This window comes from Cibotium barometz, chromosome 49, assembly GCF_041138505.1.
Source record: "Cibotium barometz isolate CiBa-2024 chromosome 49, ASM4113850v1, whole genome shotgun sequence".
In the NCBI taxonomy this organism is placed as follows: Eukaryota; Viridiplantae; Streptophyta; class Polypodiopsida; order Cyatheales; family Cibotiaceae; genus Cibotium; species Cibotium barometz.
Window position 1 is genome coordinate 28,964,149 of NC_141094.1, and position 16,813 is coordinate 28,980,961.

A 16,813-nucleotide genomic window follows, 5' to 3' on the forward strand; every position below is an offset into this window, starting at 1 on the left:
TGAGTGCTGCAATGTTTGCAAATGGTTCAGGAGTTGTTGCAGACACAGACATATGGCATAAAAGGATTGGTCATGTGAATGTGCAGAGATTGAAGTCTATGCAGACAAAAGGAATTGTGACAGGGCTGCCAAAATTTAAAGTGGAAGGTATGCAGAAAATCTGTGAAGCATGCCAATTTGGGAAGCAAACAAAGCATGTGTTTCCACGTAACAGATATGTGAGCAGAAATGCACTAGATGTTGTGCCCTCAGATGTATGGGGTCCTACGAAGACTGTGTCTATGGGAGGCTGCAGGTACTATGTCACTTTCATTGATGACCACACAAGAAAAGTGTGGGTATATTTCATGAAGGAGAAGAGTGAGGTGTTCACTCACTTTCAGAATTTCAGGTTTTTGGTTGAAAAGCAAACAGGAAAATATGTAAAGTGCCTAAGGTCAGATGGAGGGGGAGAGTACTTCTCCAATGAGTTCTCTGAATTCTTGAAGAAGAATGGTATTCGGAGACAGTTTACCTGCAGATACACTCCGCAGCAAAATGGAGTTGCTGAGCGGAAAAACAGGCACATTGCAGAGATTGCACGAGCATTGATGGAAGAGAAGAATATGCCGCATTGCTATTGGGCTGAGGCTGTCTCTACAGCAGTATACATCATGAACAGGACTCCAACTGCAGCCATACATGATGTAACTCCAGAGGAGAAGTTTACTGGCAGAAAACCAGATTTGTCTCATCTGAAAGTCTTTGGATGCATTGCATATGTGCATGTGCCAGATGAGCTGAGAACTAAGCTGGATCCAAAAGCAGAAAAATGTGTGTTTATTGGATATTCCCTTGAGCAAAAGGGATACAGGTGTTATAACCCTGCTACACGTGAGTTGAGGGTAAGCAGGGATGTTGTCTTTGATGAGATGAGCAGCTGGTATGCTGCTAGGAAAGAAGCTATTGGGGCTGATGTGAGTGGAAGTGTGGTTGCACAAAATGCAGGTCAGCAATCACAGTCTTTGAGTGGACCAGGAGAGTCCTCATCTAGTGGGTCTGTTGATAGACCATGGAGTGGCAGGCTGCGTCATAATACCAGTCCTCCAAATGTGATTACTACATCACGAAAAGGAAAAGAGAAAGTGGTTGAGCCCCTTGGTATGCCTGACATTTCTGCAGGGCATTCTCATGTTGATGGAGAGTCTAGTGGCTCAGATATGAGCCTTGATGAGGAGCTTGGGATCCCAGCTATGAGAACACCTGGTGTAAAGAAGGCTATGGAAGCCATGAATGAAAAGCTACGAAGATCAGGGAGAGTGAAGAACCCTGTGCAGAGATTTATATATGATGGTTATGTGGCACATCACTATGCATATATGGCAAAGGTTGTGCAGGTCGTTGAGCCCACATGCATTGATGAGGCTGTTGGAAATGTGAATTGGGAGAAAGCTATGGATGAGGAGATGGATGCACTATATGGAAATGAAACTTGGGATTTAGTGCAATTGCCTGAAGGCAAGAAAGCCATTGGATGCAAGTGGGTGTACAAAGTTAAACATAACAGTGATGGAAGCATAAACAGGTACAAGGCTAGATTAGTAGCCAAAGGATATGCGCAGACATATGGGATTGATTATGAGGAAACTTTCAGCCCAGTTGCCAAGATGGCAACGGTGAGAGTTGTGATAGCAGTGGCTGCATCAAAGCAATGGTCTTTACATCAGATGGATGTAAAGAATGCATTCTTGCATGGGGATTTGCAAGAAGAGGTGTATATGTTGCAGCCACCTGGTTATGAGGATGTGGGTCACCCCGAGCATGTTTGCAGGTTGAAGAAAGCCTTGTATGGCTTAAAGCAAGCACCAAGAGCATGGTCTGACAAGATTTCTGAATATCTTGTCACTATTGGCTTTCATGTAGCCAATGCAGATTTCTCATTGTATGTGAGACATGGTGATAGAGGGGTTGTGCTTGTTGTCATCTATGTAGATGACTTGATCATTACGGGGGACCATGATGCAGAGATCTTTGATGTAAAGATCTTGCTTAGACAGAAGTTCGAGATGAAGGATCTGGGGGAGCTCAGATATTTCTTGGGCATTGAGGTGATTAGGTCACCACATGGCATTGGACTACTGCAGAGACAGTATGGCTTGGACATGTTGTCCAAGTATGGTATGACAGGCTGTAAGCCTATTTCTGTGCCATTGGATCAGAATGGCAAATTGAGTGCAGACTCAGGAGAGATCTTGGAGGAACCTACTATGTATAGGAGCATAGTAGGAAGTTTGATCTACATGACGATCACCAGACCAGATTTGAGCTATGCTGTTGGGTTGGTGAGTCAGTTTATGCAGGTTCCACGGAAACCGCATTTGGATGCAGTGAGACGCATACTGAGGTATGTGAGGTCTACTTTGCATTGTGGACTATTCTATGAGACTGGGACAGAGATATGTGTACATGGGTACACAGATGCTGATTGGGCTGGTAGTATCTCAGATAGAAGATCTACCAGTGGATTCATGTTTTCTTTGGGGAGTGCTGCTGTGACTTGGAGCAGCAAGAAGCAACCTACGGTTGCTCTATCGAGTACAGAGGCCGAGTACAGAGGAGCTGCTATGGCAGCATGTGAGGTAGCTTGGTTGAGGAAGCTACTTGGAGATTTGGGTCTATCAGTGGATAGACAAGTTGTCATTTTCTGTGACAACATTAGTAGTATACAGTTAGCCAGGAACCCAGTCTTTCATGCTCGTACGAAGCACATAGAGGTCCACTACCACTTCGTGAGAGAGAAGGTCTTGGCAGGAGACCTTGATCTTGTTTATGTCAGCACAGAGGATCAGGTAGCTGACATCTTCACCAAAGCATTGGGTACAGAGAAGCTCCGCAGATTCAGGGCTTCGCTTGGTGTACATGAGATGGAGTTGAGCTCGAGGGGGAGTGTTGAGATATCGAGCTCTAGTGAGGCGGTGGACACTGATGACCCGCCTGGGGGATAGGCCCCACACTTACACCACTGGCATGGTTGGTGAGATCTTGGGTGATATGCGGCCAGTGGGATGACAGGCTGTGTGACAGTCACTCTAGAGACTGGCATAGTTATAGCGCCAGCTCATTTAGTCGGGTTCACACTATAGAGAACCCGTGTATGTATTTGGTTGAGTACCTTTCATATTGTGTGGACTCTTATTCTTGTATATGGTGTGTTGAGTGTTGAGTAGAGAAGAAGAAGATTTTCAGCCTCTCACCTTGTGTGTTCTCTATTAGGGTTTGTGAGTGTGTGTGTGTGCTTGCAAGAGCTCAAGCTCTCTTCCCCCCTGCATCTTTTCAATGTGATGAGATGTGATGTGAATCAGATAGATGTGAATGAATGGATGGATGGATGTGATGTGAATAGAGGTGATGAGATGGGAGGTGAATAGATGTGATGAGATGGGAGGTGAATAGATGTGATGTGATGTGATGTGAATCAGATGGATGTGAATGAATGGATGGATGGATGTGATGTGAATAGAGGTGATGAGATGTGAGGTGAATAGATGTGATGTGAATCAGATAGATGCGAATGAATGGATGAGATGTGATGTCATGTGAATCAAGATGTAAATGAATGATATGGGATGTGAGTGGATGTATGTGAAAGAATGGACGTGAATGTGTATGTGAAGAATGGATGTGAATGAGTATGTGAAAGAATGGATGTGAATGTGTATGTGAAGGATGGATATGGATGTGAATGTGTATGTAAAGGATGGATATGGATGTGTATGTGAAGAATGGATGTGGATGTGTATGTGAAGAATGGATGTGAATGAGTATATGAAAGAATGGGTGTGAATGAGTATATGAAAGAATGGGTGTGAATGAGTATATGAAAGAATGGATGTGGATGTATGTGACAGAATGGATATAGATGTGTATGTAAAAGAATGTGATGTGATGTGACATGAATATGTGGATGTGAAGTGATAGATATGAATGTATGGATAGATGTGAGTAGTCCTACATGTGAACGATTGGATGGATGTGGATGAATGAGATGAGATGTGTATGAATGAGATATGATGTGGATAGAAGTGATGTGATATAATGTGGATAGAATGTATGTGATGGGATGGTTATAAGAATGTATGTGATGGATATGAACAAATGAATGTGATGGATATGAATAAATGTGATGGATATGAACAAATGAATGTGATGGATATGAATGAATGTGATGTGATGTAAATGGAGATAGATGTGATGTGTGATGTGAATGAATATGATGTGATGAGATGTGGATATGGGTAGATGTGAGTGGATGAGATCTGATGTGGATAAATGAGAAAAGATGTGATGAGATGGAAAATGATGTGATGAGAATGGGAATACATATAAAATAAATGAGAATTGATGTGGAACAATATGGATCCATACATCTATATCATACATTCACATCCGCGTTCACATTCATACATCCACATCTATATCATACATTCACATCCGCGTTCACATTCATACATCCACATCCATACATCCATATCCACATCCATACCCACATTCACACATCCACATTCACATTCACATACATCCACATTCTTACATCCATATCCACATCCATATCCACATCCATATCCTTATCCACATTCCATATCTACATTCATACATCCACATCTACATTCATACATCCACATCTACATTCATACATCCACTTCCATACATACACATCCATATTCATACATCCACATCCATATATCCACATCCACATCTACATCCATACATCCACATCCATATCCACATCCATACATCTATACCATACATTCACATCCGCGTTCACATTCATATATCCACATCCATACATCTATACATCCACATCCATACATCCATACATCTATACATCCACATCCATACATCCATACATCCATACATCCACATCCATATCCACATCCATACATCTATATCATACATTCACATCCATGTTCACATTCATATATCCACATCCATACATCCGTGTTCACATTCATATATCCACATCCATACATCCGTGTTCACATTCATATATCCATTTCTTCCCTATAAATCCCTCACGCAAAGGATGGTTCACTCGGAGATAACACCATATTGGGGAATATGGGAATTTCCCATAAGTTTGGGACATGTGGTCAAATCTTTGGATTAATCATAACTTGAACACCGTTACTCCAAATTGAGCGCTCTATAGCTCACCAGATTCCATTTTCCAAGCACTTTCCAACAATAGGTCACATGATATGGTTTTGAAAAACTTGTAAGATTCCTCCCCCAACCCCTTTTTGATGTCTAGTATCTTCCCCTGTAATCAATCCCTCTTCAGAAATATAAAAGACTTGTTTCTAACTGTTTTAACCTAGAGAGAGAAAATATTCTAGAGAGAGAATATTCAGATTTTGAATATTTTTGGATAGAAAAATATCTCTTCTAATTCAGATGAGTTCCCCTGAAACAGAAATTCAAAAAGAATTTTCAATGTGCAATTAGAATTAATTGAAAATAGCTATAAAGAACCTTAGCCTAAGGGTCTAGATTTTTAGAAATCTTTAGACTATGGTCCAATTAAGGTTCCTATGGACCAATAGCATCAATCCATGTGTAGGGAGGAGATAAATCCAACTTGTAAAAAGAAAATACCCAAAAATGAGTAAATGCTCACATGAGGTGAAGAGTTGAAAATGTACAAGGTTTATTAGTAAAAAAACTATGTGCAATATTAAAAATATGAGATATTTTGGGTATAATGATTTTATTATGACACATATGTAAGGAAGGGGAGTCCCTTAAATGCTCACATAAGATGAAGAGTTGAAAATGTACAAGGTTTATTAGTAAAAAACTATGAGCAATATTAAAAATATGACATATGTAAGGAAGGGGAATTCTTTAAAGGAGGTGCATATTTCACATAAGATGAAGAGTTGAAAATGTACAAGGATTATTAGTAAAAAAACTATGAGCAATATTAAAATGATTTCATTATGACACATATGTAAGGAAGAGGAGTTCTTTAAAGGAGGTGCATATTTCACATGCTTGAATGAGTTTTAAACTCATAAAAATTGAGATATTTCATCTCTCCTCTCTCCTCATTCAAGTCTAGTTCCAAAAAGTTAGCTTAACTGACCTAAAAATGGTCAAATATTGACCAAACTGATTTAGAAAATTATAGAATCAGTTTGTTTGGTTAGGAGCTCAATTTTTCCTATAAATAGAAGCCTCCCCCTTGTTGAAAAATATATAGTGTTTATGCATCGTTACTCTACTCCACCTAAGCCAAGAACTGTGAATTCATTTAAAAATTCACTAGTTTTTGGAGCTTCCCTCTTTCTTCAATCCCAATTAGTGGCTCCATCAACATACTTAACCAATTGATTGGTTGGGGGCCTCTACCGTGAACAAAGAATCAAGCAAGTTGTAAGGTAATTAGTGAATATTGATCTTTCTATAATTTCTCAATGTTTCTCTCTTCTCAACCCCTCTCAAGCTTGAGAAGTTTAATTGGTATGGTTTTTTTTAATGCTATTGAAGTTTGAATAGTAGTGAAGAGTTACATAATGCTATTGAAGTTAATTTTCATTTATGTTTAAATTCTAATGATTTTTATGTAAATTCTCTCTCTCACTCAAGAAATGGTCATACTCATGAACCGTTCTCAATCCAAATCAAGCTTTTCATAAAGCTTTTCCTTAACCCAAGATTAAGCTATGCTTGAGGCCAAACTAATGGCTTTTTTCTATGCTTTTAGTTTATGTATATTAATGATTCAATCCATTATGGATTGATAATCCAATTAGAGATTATTTTAATTATTTTCTTAATGATAAGCATTATCCCTTAGAAAAATTGAGATTTATCAGTCATAGCAGCGGAGCTATGGCAAAATTTTTATAAAAATTATGCATAAAATAATTTCATTCAAAGCATAAAAAGAGGACTTCCTACCATATTCTAGGAATTATCATCCTAGATTAATTGAAAGAATTTCATTATAATCATGGAGAAATTAAATTTTAATATCATGCATAAAGGATAAGTTTTTATATCAAAAGTGTTATTTTTACCATTTTTATTTCATGCATAGAAGTATGCATAATGGATAAATTTTTATATCAAAAGTATTATTTTTACCATTTTAATTTCATGCATAGAAGTATGCATAATGGTTAAATTTTTATATCAAAAGTGTTACTTTTACCATTTTTATTTTCATGCATAGAAGTATGCATAATGGGTAAATTTTTATATCAAAAGTGTTATTTTTATCCATTTTATTTTCATGCATAGAAGTATGCATAAAGGATAAATTTTTTATATCAAAAGTGTTACTTTTATCATTTTTAATTTTCATGCATAGAAGTGTGCATAAAGGATAATTTTTTTATATTAAAAGTGTTACTTTTATCATTTTTAATTTTCATGCATAGAAGTATGCATAAAGGATAATTTTTTTATATCAAAAGTGTTACTTTTATCATATTGGATTTCATGCATAGAGGTATGCATAAAAGTCGATTATTTTATTATAAAAGTGTGACTTTTATCATAATTGAATTTCATGCATAGAGGTATGCATAAAAGTTGATTATTTTATTGTAAGAGTGTTACTCTTATCATATTGGATTTCATGCATATAGGTATGCATAAAAGATATTCTTTTTATACTAAAAGTGTGATTTTCCTCATAAATGGATTTTATGCATAAATTACATGCATAAGAGAAATTCTTTTATTCTAAAAGTGTAATTCCTACCAAATTGAATTTATGCATAGGAAGATGCATAAAAGATTGATTCAAAAGTGTCATTCTCATCTAAATTGAATTTATGCATAGGAAGATGCATAAAAGATTGAATTTTAATTCAAAAGTATCATTTTCATTTAAAATGAATTTATGCATAGGAAGATGCAAAAAAAAAGATTGATTTTTACTTCGAAAGTATTAATCTCCTTAAATGGAATTTATGCATAAATAAATGTGTAAAGAAATCTTATATCAAATATAAGAGTTCTCTTGTATTCTATAAATAGATATGAGATGTGATAGGATGTGTATAAGATGTGATAAGAGGTAATAAGATGAATTAAGATGTGATAAGATATGTATGAGATGAGGTAAGAAGTGTATGTGATAGGATAAGATGTATATGGGTTGTGATGATAGGGCAAGAATGGATGTGATGTAAAAGATTAGATGTGAAGGCATATGGGGTTATATGAATGGGAATGTGGAAATGGATGTATGTATGTGGATGTGTGGATGTGGAGATGGGAGTGTGGATGTATGAATGTGAAAATGGATGTATGCATGAAGATGTATATGCATAGATGTGAATGTGGATGTAGATGTGGTTGTATAGATGTGAATGTGGAATGTGGATATGGATGTATGTATGTATGTGGATGTAGAGGTGGATGTATAGATGTGAATGCAAATGTGGATGTGGATGTATGTGAATGTGGATGTAGATGTGGATGTATAGATGTGAATGTGGAAAGTGTATGTGGATGTATGTATGTATGTGGATGTATGTATGTATGTGGATGTAGATGTGGATGTATAGATGTGAATGGAAATGTGGATGTGGATGTATGTGAATGTGGATGTAGATGTGGATGTGGATGTATGTGAATGTGGATGTAGATGTGGATGTATAGATGTGAATGTGGAATGTGGATGTGGATGTATGTATGTATGTGGATGTAGATGTGGATGTATAGATGTGAATGAGAATGTGGATGTGGATGTATAGATGTATATGGATGTGGATGTGGATGTGGATGTATGAATGAGGACGTGATAGTGGATGTATGCATGTGGATGTGGATTTATGGATGTGGATATGGATGTGTATGTATGAATGTGGATATGGGATGTGGATGTATAAATGAGGATGTGAAAATGGAGGTAAGCATGTAGATGTGAATGTGGATGTGGATGTGGATGTATGGATGTGGATATGGATGTGAATATATGATATGTGATGTGAAGGAATCTGAAGTGAAGAGATGAAAAATGATGTGATTGGATGAGTACACATATAAATGGAATGTGGAATAAGTAATGTGGATTAATGAGGGATAATGTGGAAAAATGAGAGTTAATATAGAAATTGTATTTGTAAACTGTTTGTAAATGCTGTTTGTAAATGGCTGTTTTATGTCAAGAATGTTGGGGAAGCATTTTGACCGTCTTGTGTTTAAGGTCGTGGAGACCTAACTGATAAAGTTGCAACTGTTGACGGAGAGTCAATGGAGGACGTCTCGCGTAGCAAGGTCGACCGAGGTCTTGACCAGCCTCGGTTCGATTTAAATGGTGAGCTTCCGGTACGGTGGATGAGGGACCAAGGAAGCGGCCTATGAGTGAAGCGCTAGGTCACCTGCGAAGGATCCTAGAGGGTGCTGACCATACGGTGCTCGGGCTCTGGGTCGCCGAAGATACCCACACGTGCGTCGTGGAAGATATTGGAACAAGGAGTAAGAGTTGTTTTGTGAAACCAGGCATGGATCTGGTTGATTGACCTTGCTGGTCTTCAATGGATGAGTCCATGGCTCTTTATATGGATCTGTTGGTTGATCTTGCTGATCTTCAACGAGAGTCCATCTTGATTTTTATAAGTGATTATATTGCCGAGTATTATGGGCTAGGAACTATTGAAAAGGCCCCTGTGTGGACAGGTGGTGAGCGTTCTAGTTGCCAATGATGCCATAGATACTCTGATGAAGGAATGATGGAAAATTATGAATCAACTGGATAAATTGGAAGATTGTGATCAGTGGTACTATGGTTTCCTTAAAGGATTGTTTTAAAGTTAGCTGATGCTAAGAAAAAGGCAATTTCATATTGGGTGTGTAAGTGGTGTGGCTAGTTTTATGTTTGCATGAACTTCCGGCTAGGGGGCCTTGGAACTCTTTTCCTTGGTAACCGGGACAAAACCTAACCAAATTCCAAATTGGATCCCATCACTACAGTGGTTGGGCGGTTGGCTAACCCATGGGATTGGATGGGGTTAGGCTGGACTGATGGATCCGTAAATCGAGATTTAAATTCTATTATTACGATAGATGAAGTAAATCCCGGATAGAAATTGTTCTATGGATAGGAATCAACGGCTGTGCCTCTTAATGGGGAAAAAAGCGTTGATCCCAATGATCCAAGTGCAAGTTCTTCCTTGATTTGACCAAGTACCGTTAAAGGTGCAGTCAGATCAGTTTGATCAGTAATGATCTTGACTACGTTAGAGTAAAGAGTTATCCTGGTGGAATCGCCCGTGCTTTCCGGGTAAAGGAAGTTTTTCCGGTTTCGGTTTTGGACAAACCGACGGATTAGTCTCTTGTCCGGATATCCGTGGGCGAGGCCCCGAGTGTGGGACCCCTGTCTCGCGCGAGAAGTGCTACTTCCGCTGCTAGTACCCCGAATCCGTTGCTCGGTGGGAACAGGGATCTCACAGTTGGTATCAGAGCATTTGGCTAATAAAGATCAACTGAGAAACCAAATATGTCAAAAATTTATCAAGAAGCACAAAAAAAGGTTGTAATTGTGTGATATAATTCATACAATTTGATATTCAAACTGAAATTCGTAAATTGGTAATTGGGTCTTCAGATGGAAGTACCGCAATTATATAGAATCCCTGACTTGCTTGAGGCCTAGACATGATGGTATTTACCTTATAATTCCAAGGGCCGTGACTATCGTATATACCGAGAGTATAACTGCAGCTCTTTACTGACAGTATATACGAGTAAATCTAAGACTTGAAATTATAAGCATTAATGCTATCCAGATGATGATTTCGAATGTGGTTGATATGATTTTTAGTTCTGTTTGGAAACCGATGAATTGATTTGGATTCTGATTGAAAAATGATGATTCCTGAAAATGGATTGAAATGTAATAAGCTGAGCGAAACCACAAGGTGGATGATTGGGACGAGTCCCTGTAATGATAAATGATGAAAATGATTCAGCAAATCACTATGAGATTAGTGGATTGTGCTGTCAAATTGCTACTGTTAACACTTGACCGTTAGATCAAGTTAAGGGATGACAAATTGAGAACTTACTTGACTGAAATTCCCGTGGAGGAATGCTCAGAAGGAAATTTTTCGGTCTAATGGACCTTTATCATGTTAAAGATATGAATGATATGATCTGAATGAATTGTTATTTAATGATGAGTTGTAAGAGATATTTATCCCAGTATTCTGTTGGGTTGACCAGAATATAAGGAACCCCAGAATAAAATTGGATCTTAAGAAAAAGAGTTGTCCTCTACTTTATGAGATGAGGACATCTCGCACTTTTTAAGTGGGGTAGAATGTAAGATTCTCCCCCAGCCTTCGAGGTATACAGGAGTAAGAATCTCCCTTTTTGATCTTATAATTATTCCCTCTCTAAAATAAAAGAAAGATTCTGTTTAAAAAAAAGGAAGAACCTTTTTCCTGAATACTTCTCAGGAATCACGCCTGTTTTAAGGATTCAGAACAATGAGTTCAGAAGTGAAAATCGGTGTTTTGGATACCAAGGTTTTGGTCTTCATTCGAGTACGGCACAAAAGAAGTTCTTTATCTATTGGGGAGTTTAAGAAGTTATCCCCTAGATATTATGAGCCTTATCTGAATTCAAAGAAAGTAAGTGACTTAGCTTATGAGCTTCTTTTATCTCCTCATCTCAAAGTTCTTAATGCCTTCTATAGAAAATTGTGCCAAACCCAAATCATAGAAAGACGGTAAAACTTCAGTGGCAAGCTACCGTTGGCTTCTAAGTTACGCTAGCTCCTTCCTTTATATAAGTCGTAACTTTTACTTGTCGCTCACAGTAATCTTACTCCCATCGATCTCCTTTCTTCCTAATCTCCTTCATGGCTTGGCAACAAGAATTAGTTTTATCCATAATGATTCCTCACCTTCAAGACGCAAGTGAGTCTGTGAAGAAGGATTTTATAGAACAGTATGAGCGCTCACTTTTCCCTCACTTGGGAACTTCTGTAGCGCAGACCAAATGGCGGACCTATCAAGACATAACTAGGGTAACACCCTGGGGTCAGCAGCACTTTCGCAACAATGTCCGCTTGGCCATGGTTATTGAAGCCTTGGGTTTGGGTCCTCGATACTACTGCGTCATGAGATCAAGGCATCCTGGGTTATCTGAGCGGGTCTTCTTACTGGCGTGTTTTCTTCCTCATGAGAAGATATGCCTTTACCCCGTTTTTGGCTTGCCTCTCAGAGGTCCTTTTGTTAGAACACCTCATACCACTGAGATAGGCGTAGCAATAACCCACAGAATCATTCCCATAGATGAGTTACCTTATACTTGTGCAGCTTGTGAGGACTCCTTTTGTGACCATATGATGGACGGGCTTATGGAAGTGTAAAGAGTTCCTCTATCTTTACTGTATAAGTTCCGAGAATGAATAAAGTTTAAATCTTGTTCGTATTTTGAATCTTGCTCTCTTTAAGACTTATCTTGGTGGTTAATCTTGATTAATTTTTTTTTTCTAAGTCTCATATTCGTGAATCTTGCGAAATTATCTCACAAGTTGCGAGATGAGGACATCTCGCGTTTTTTAAGTGGGGTAGAATGTAAGATTCCTCCCCCAACCCCTTTTTGATGTCTAGTATCTTCCCCTGTAATCAATCCCTCTTCAGAAATATAAAAGACTTGTTTCTAACTGTTTTAACCTAGAGAGAGAAAATATTCTAGAGAGAGAATATTCAAATTTTGAATATTTTTGGATAGAAAAATATCTCTTCTAATTCAGATGAGTTCCCCTGAAACAGAAATTCAAAAAGAATTTTCAATGTGCAATTAGAATTAATTGAAAATAGCTATAAAGAACCTTAGCCTAAGGGTCTAGATTTTTAGAAATCTTTAGACTATGGTCCAATTAAGGTTCCTATGGACCAATAGCATCAATCCATGTGTAGAGAGGAGATAAATCCAACTTGTAAAAAGAAAATACCCAAAAATGAGTAAATGCTCACATGAGGTGAAGAGTTGAAAATGTACAAGGTTTATTAGTAAAAAAACTATGTGCAATATTAAAAATATGAGATATTTTGGGTATAATGATTTTATTATGACACATATGTAAGGAAGGGGAGTCCCTTAAATGCTCACATAAGATGAAGAGTTGAAAATGTACAAGGTTTATTAGTAAAAAACTATGAGCAATATTAAAAATATGACATATGTAAGGAAGGGGAATTCTTTAAAGGAGGTGCATATTTCACATAAGATGAAGAGTTGAAAATGTACAAGGATTATTAGTAAAAAAACTATGAGCAATATTAAAATGATTTCATTATGACACATATGTAAGGAAGAGGAGTTCTTTAAAGGAGGTGCATATTTCACATGCTTGAATGAGTTTTAAACTCATAAAAATTGAGATATTTCATCTCTCCTCTCTCCTCATTCAAGTCTAGTTCCAAAAAGTTAGCTTAACTGACCTAAAAATGGTCAAATATTGACCAAACTGATTTAGAAAATTATAGAATCAGTTTGTTTGGTTAGGAGCTCAATTTTTCCTATAAATAGAAGCCTCCCCCTTGTTGAAAAATATATAGTGTTTATGCATCGTTACTCTACTCCACCTAAGCCAAGAACTGTGAATTCATTTAAAAATTCACTAGTTTTTGGAGCTTCCCTCTTTCTTCAATCCCAATTAGTGGCTCCATCAACATACTTAACCAATTGATTGGTTGGGGGCCTCTACCGTGAACAAAGAATCAAGCAAGTTGTAAGGTAATTAGTGAATATTGATCTTTCTATAATTTCTCAATGTTTCTCTCTTCTCAACCCCTCTCAAGCTTGAGAAGTTTAATTGGTATGGTTTTTTTTAATGCTATTGAAGTTTGAATAGTAGTGAAGAGTTACATAATGCTATTGAAGTTAATTTTCATTTATGTTTAAATTCTAATGATTTTTATGTAAATTCTCTCTCTCACTCAAGAAATGGTCATACTCATGAACCGTTCTCAATCCAAATCAAGCTTTTCATAAAGCTTTTCCTTAACCCAAGATTAAGCTATGCTTGAGGCCAAACTAATGGCTTTTTTCTATGCTTTTAGTTTATGTATATTAATGATTCAATCCATTATGGATTGATAATCCAATTAGAGATTATTTTAATTATTTTCTTAATGATAAGCATTATCCCTTAGAAAAATTGAGATTTATCAGTCATAGCAGCGGAGCTATGGCAAAATTTTTATAAAAATTATGCATAAAATAATTTCATTCAAAGCATAAAAAGAGGACTTCCTACCATATTCTAGGAATTATCATCCTAGATTAATTGAAAGAATTTCATTATAATCATGGAGAAATTAAATTTTAATATCATGCATAAAGGATAAGTTTTTATATCAAAAGTGTTATTTTTACCATTTTTATTTCATGCATAGAAGTATGCATAATGGATAAATTTTTATATCAAAAGTATTATTTTTACCATTTTAATTTCATGCATAGAAGTATGCATAATGGTTAAATTTTTATATCAAAAGTGTTACTTTTACCATTTTTATTTTCATGCATAGAAGTATGCATAATGGGTAAATTTTTATATCAAAAGTGTTATTTTTATCCATTTTATTTTCATGCATAGAAGTATGCATAAAGGATAAATTTTTTATATCAAAAGTGTTACTTTTATCATTTTTAATTTTCATGCATAGAAGTGTGCATAAAGGATAATTTTTTTATATTAAAAGTGTTACTTTTATCATTTTTAATTTTCATGCATAGAAGTATGCATAAAGGATAATTTTTTTATATCAAAAGTGTTACTTTTATCATATTGGATTTCATGCATAGAGGTATGCATAAAAGTCGATTATTTTATTATAAAAGTGTGACTTTTATCATAATTGAATTTCATGCATAGAGGTATGCATAAAAGTTGATTATTTTATTGTAAGAGTGTTACTCTTATCATATTGGATTTCATGCATATAGGTATGCATAAAAGATATTCTTTTTATACTAAAAGTGTGATTTTCCTCATAAATGGATTTTATGCATAAATTACATGCATAAGAGAAATTCTTTTATTCTAAAAGTGTAATTCCTACCAAATTGAATTTATGCATAGGAAGATGCATAAAAGATTGATTCAAAAGTGTCATTCTCATCTAAATTGAATTTATGCATAGGAAGATGCATAAAAGATTGAATTTTAATTCAAAAGTATCATTTTCATTTAAAATGAATTTATGCATAGGAAGATGCAAAAAAAAAGATTGATTTTTACTTCGAAAGTATTAATCTCCTTAAATGGAATTTATGCATAAATAAATGTGTAAAGAAATCTTATATCAAATATAAGAGTTCTCTTGTATTCTATAAATAGATATGAGATGTGATAGGATGTGTATAAGATGTGATAAGAGGTAATAAGATGAATTAAGATGTGATAAGATATGTATGAGATGAGGTAAGAAGTGTATGTGATAGGATAAGATGTATATGGGTTGTGATGATAGGGCAAGAATGGATGTGATGTAAAAGATTAGATGTGAAGGCATATGGGGTTATATGAATGGGAATGTGGAAATGGATGTATGTATGTGGATGTGTGGATGTGGAGATGGGAGTGTGGATGTATGAATGTGAAAATGGATGTATGCATGAAGATGTATATGCATAGATGTGAATGTGGATGTAGATGTGGTTGTATAGATGTGAATGTGGAATGTGGATATGGATGTATGTATGTATGTGGATGTAGAGGTGGATGTATAGATGTGAATGCAAATGTGGATGTGGATGTATGTGAATGTGGATGTAGATGTGGATGTATAGATGTGAATGTGGAAAGTGTATGTGGATGTATGTATGTATGTGGATGTATGTATGTATGTGGATGTAGATGTGGATGTATAGATGTGAATGAAAATGTGGATGTGGATGTATGTGAATGTGGATGTAGATGTGGATGTGGATGTATGTGAATGTGGATGTAGATGTGGATGTATAGATGTGAATGTGGAATGTGGATGTGGATGTATGTATGTATGTGGATGTAGATGTGGATGTATAGATGTGAATGAGAATGTGGATGTGGATGTATAGATGTATATGGATGTGGATGTGGATGTGGATGTATGAATGAGGACGTGATAGTGGATGTATGCATGTGGATGTGGATTTATGGATGTGGATATGGATGTGTATGTATGAATGTGGATATGGGATGTGGATGTATAAATGAGGATGTGAAAATGGAGGTAAGCATGTAGATGTGAATGTGGATGTGGATGTGGATGTATGGATGTGGATATGGATGTGAATATATGATATGTGATGTGAAGGAATCTGAAGTGAAGAGATGAAAAATGATGTGATTGGATGAGTACACATATAAATGGAATGTGGAATAAGTAATGTGGATTAATGAGGGATAATGTGGAAAAATGAGAGTTAATATAGAAATTGTATTTGTAAACTGTTTGTAAATGCTGTTTGTAAATGGCTGTTTTATGTCAAGAATGCTGGGGAAGCATTTTGACCGTCTTGTGTTTAAGGTCGTGGAGACCTAACTGATAAAGTTGCAACTGCTGACGGAGAGTCAATGGAGGACGTCTCGCGTAGCAAGGTCGACCGAGGTCTTGACCAGCCTCGGTTCGATTTAAATGGTGAGCTTCCGGTACGGTGGATGAGGGACCAAGGAAGCGGCCTATGAGTGAAGCGCTAGGTCACCTGCGAAGGATCCTAGAGGGTGCTGACCATACGGTGCTCGGGCTCTGGGTCGCCGAAGATACCCACACGTGCGTCGTGGAAGATATTGGAACAAGGAGTAAGAGTTGTT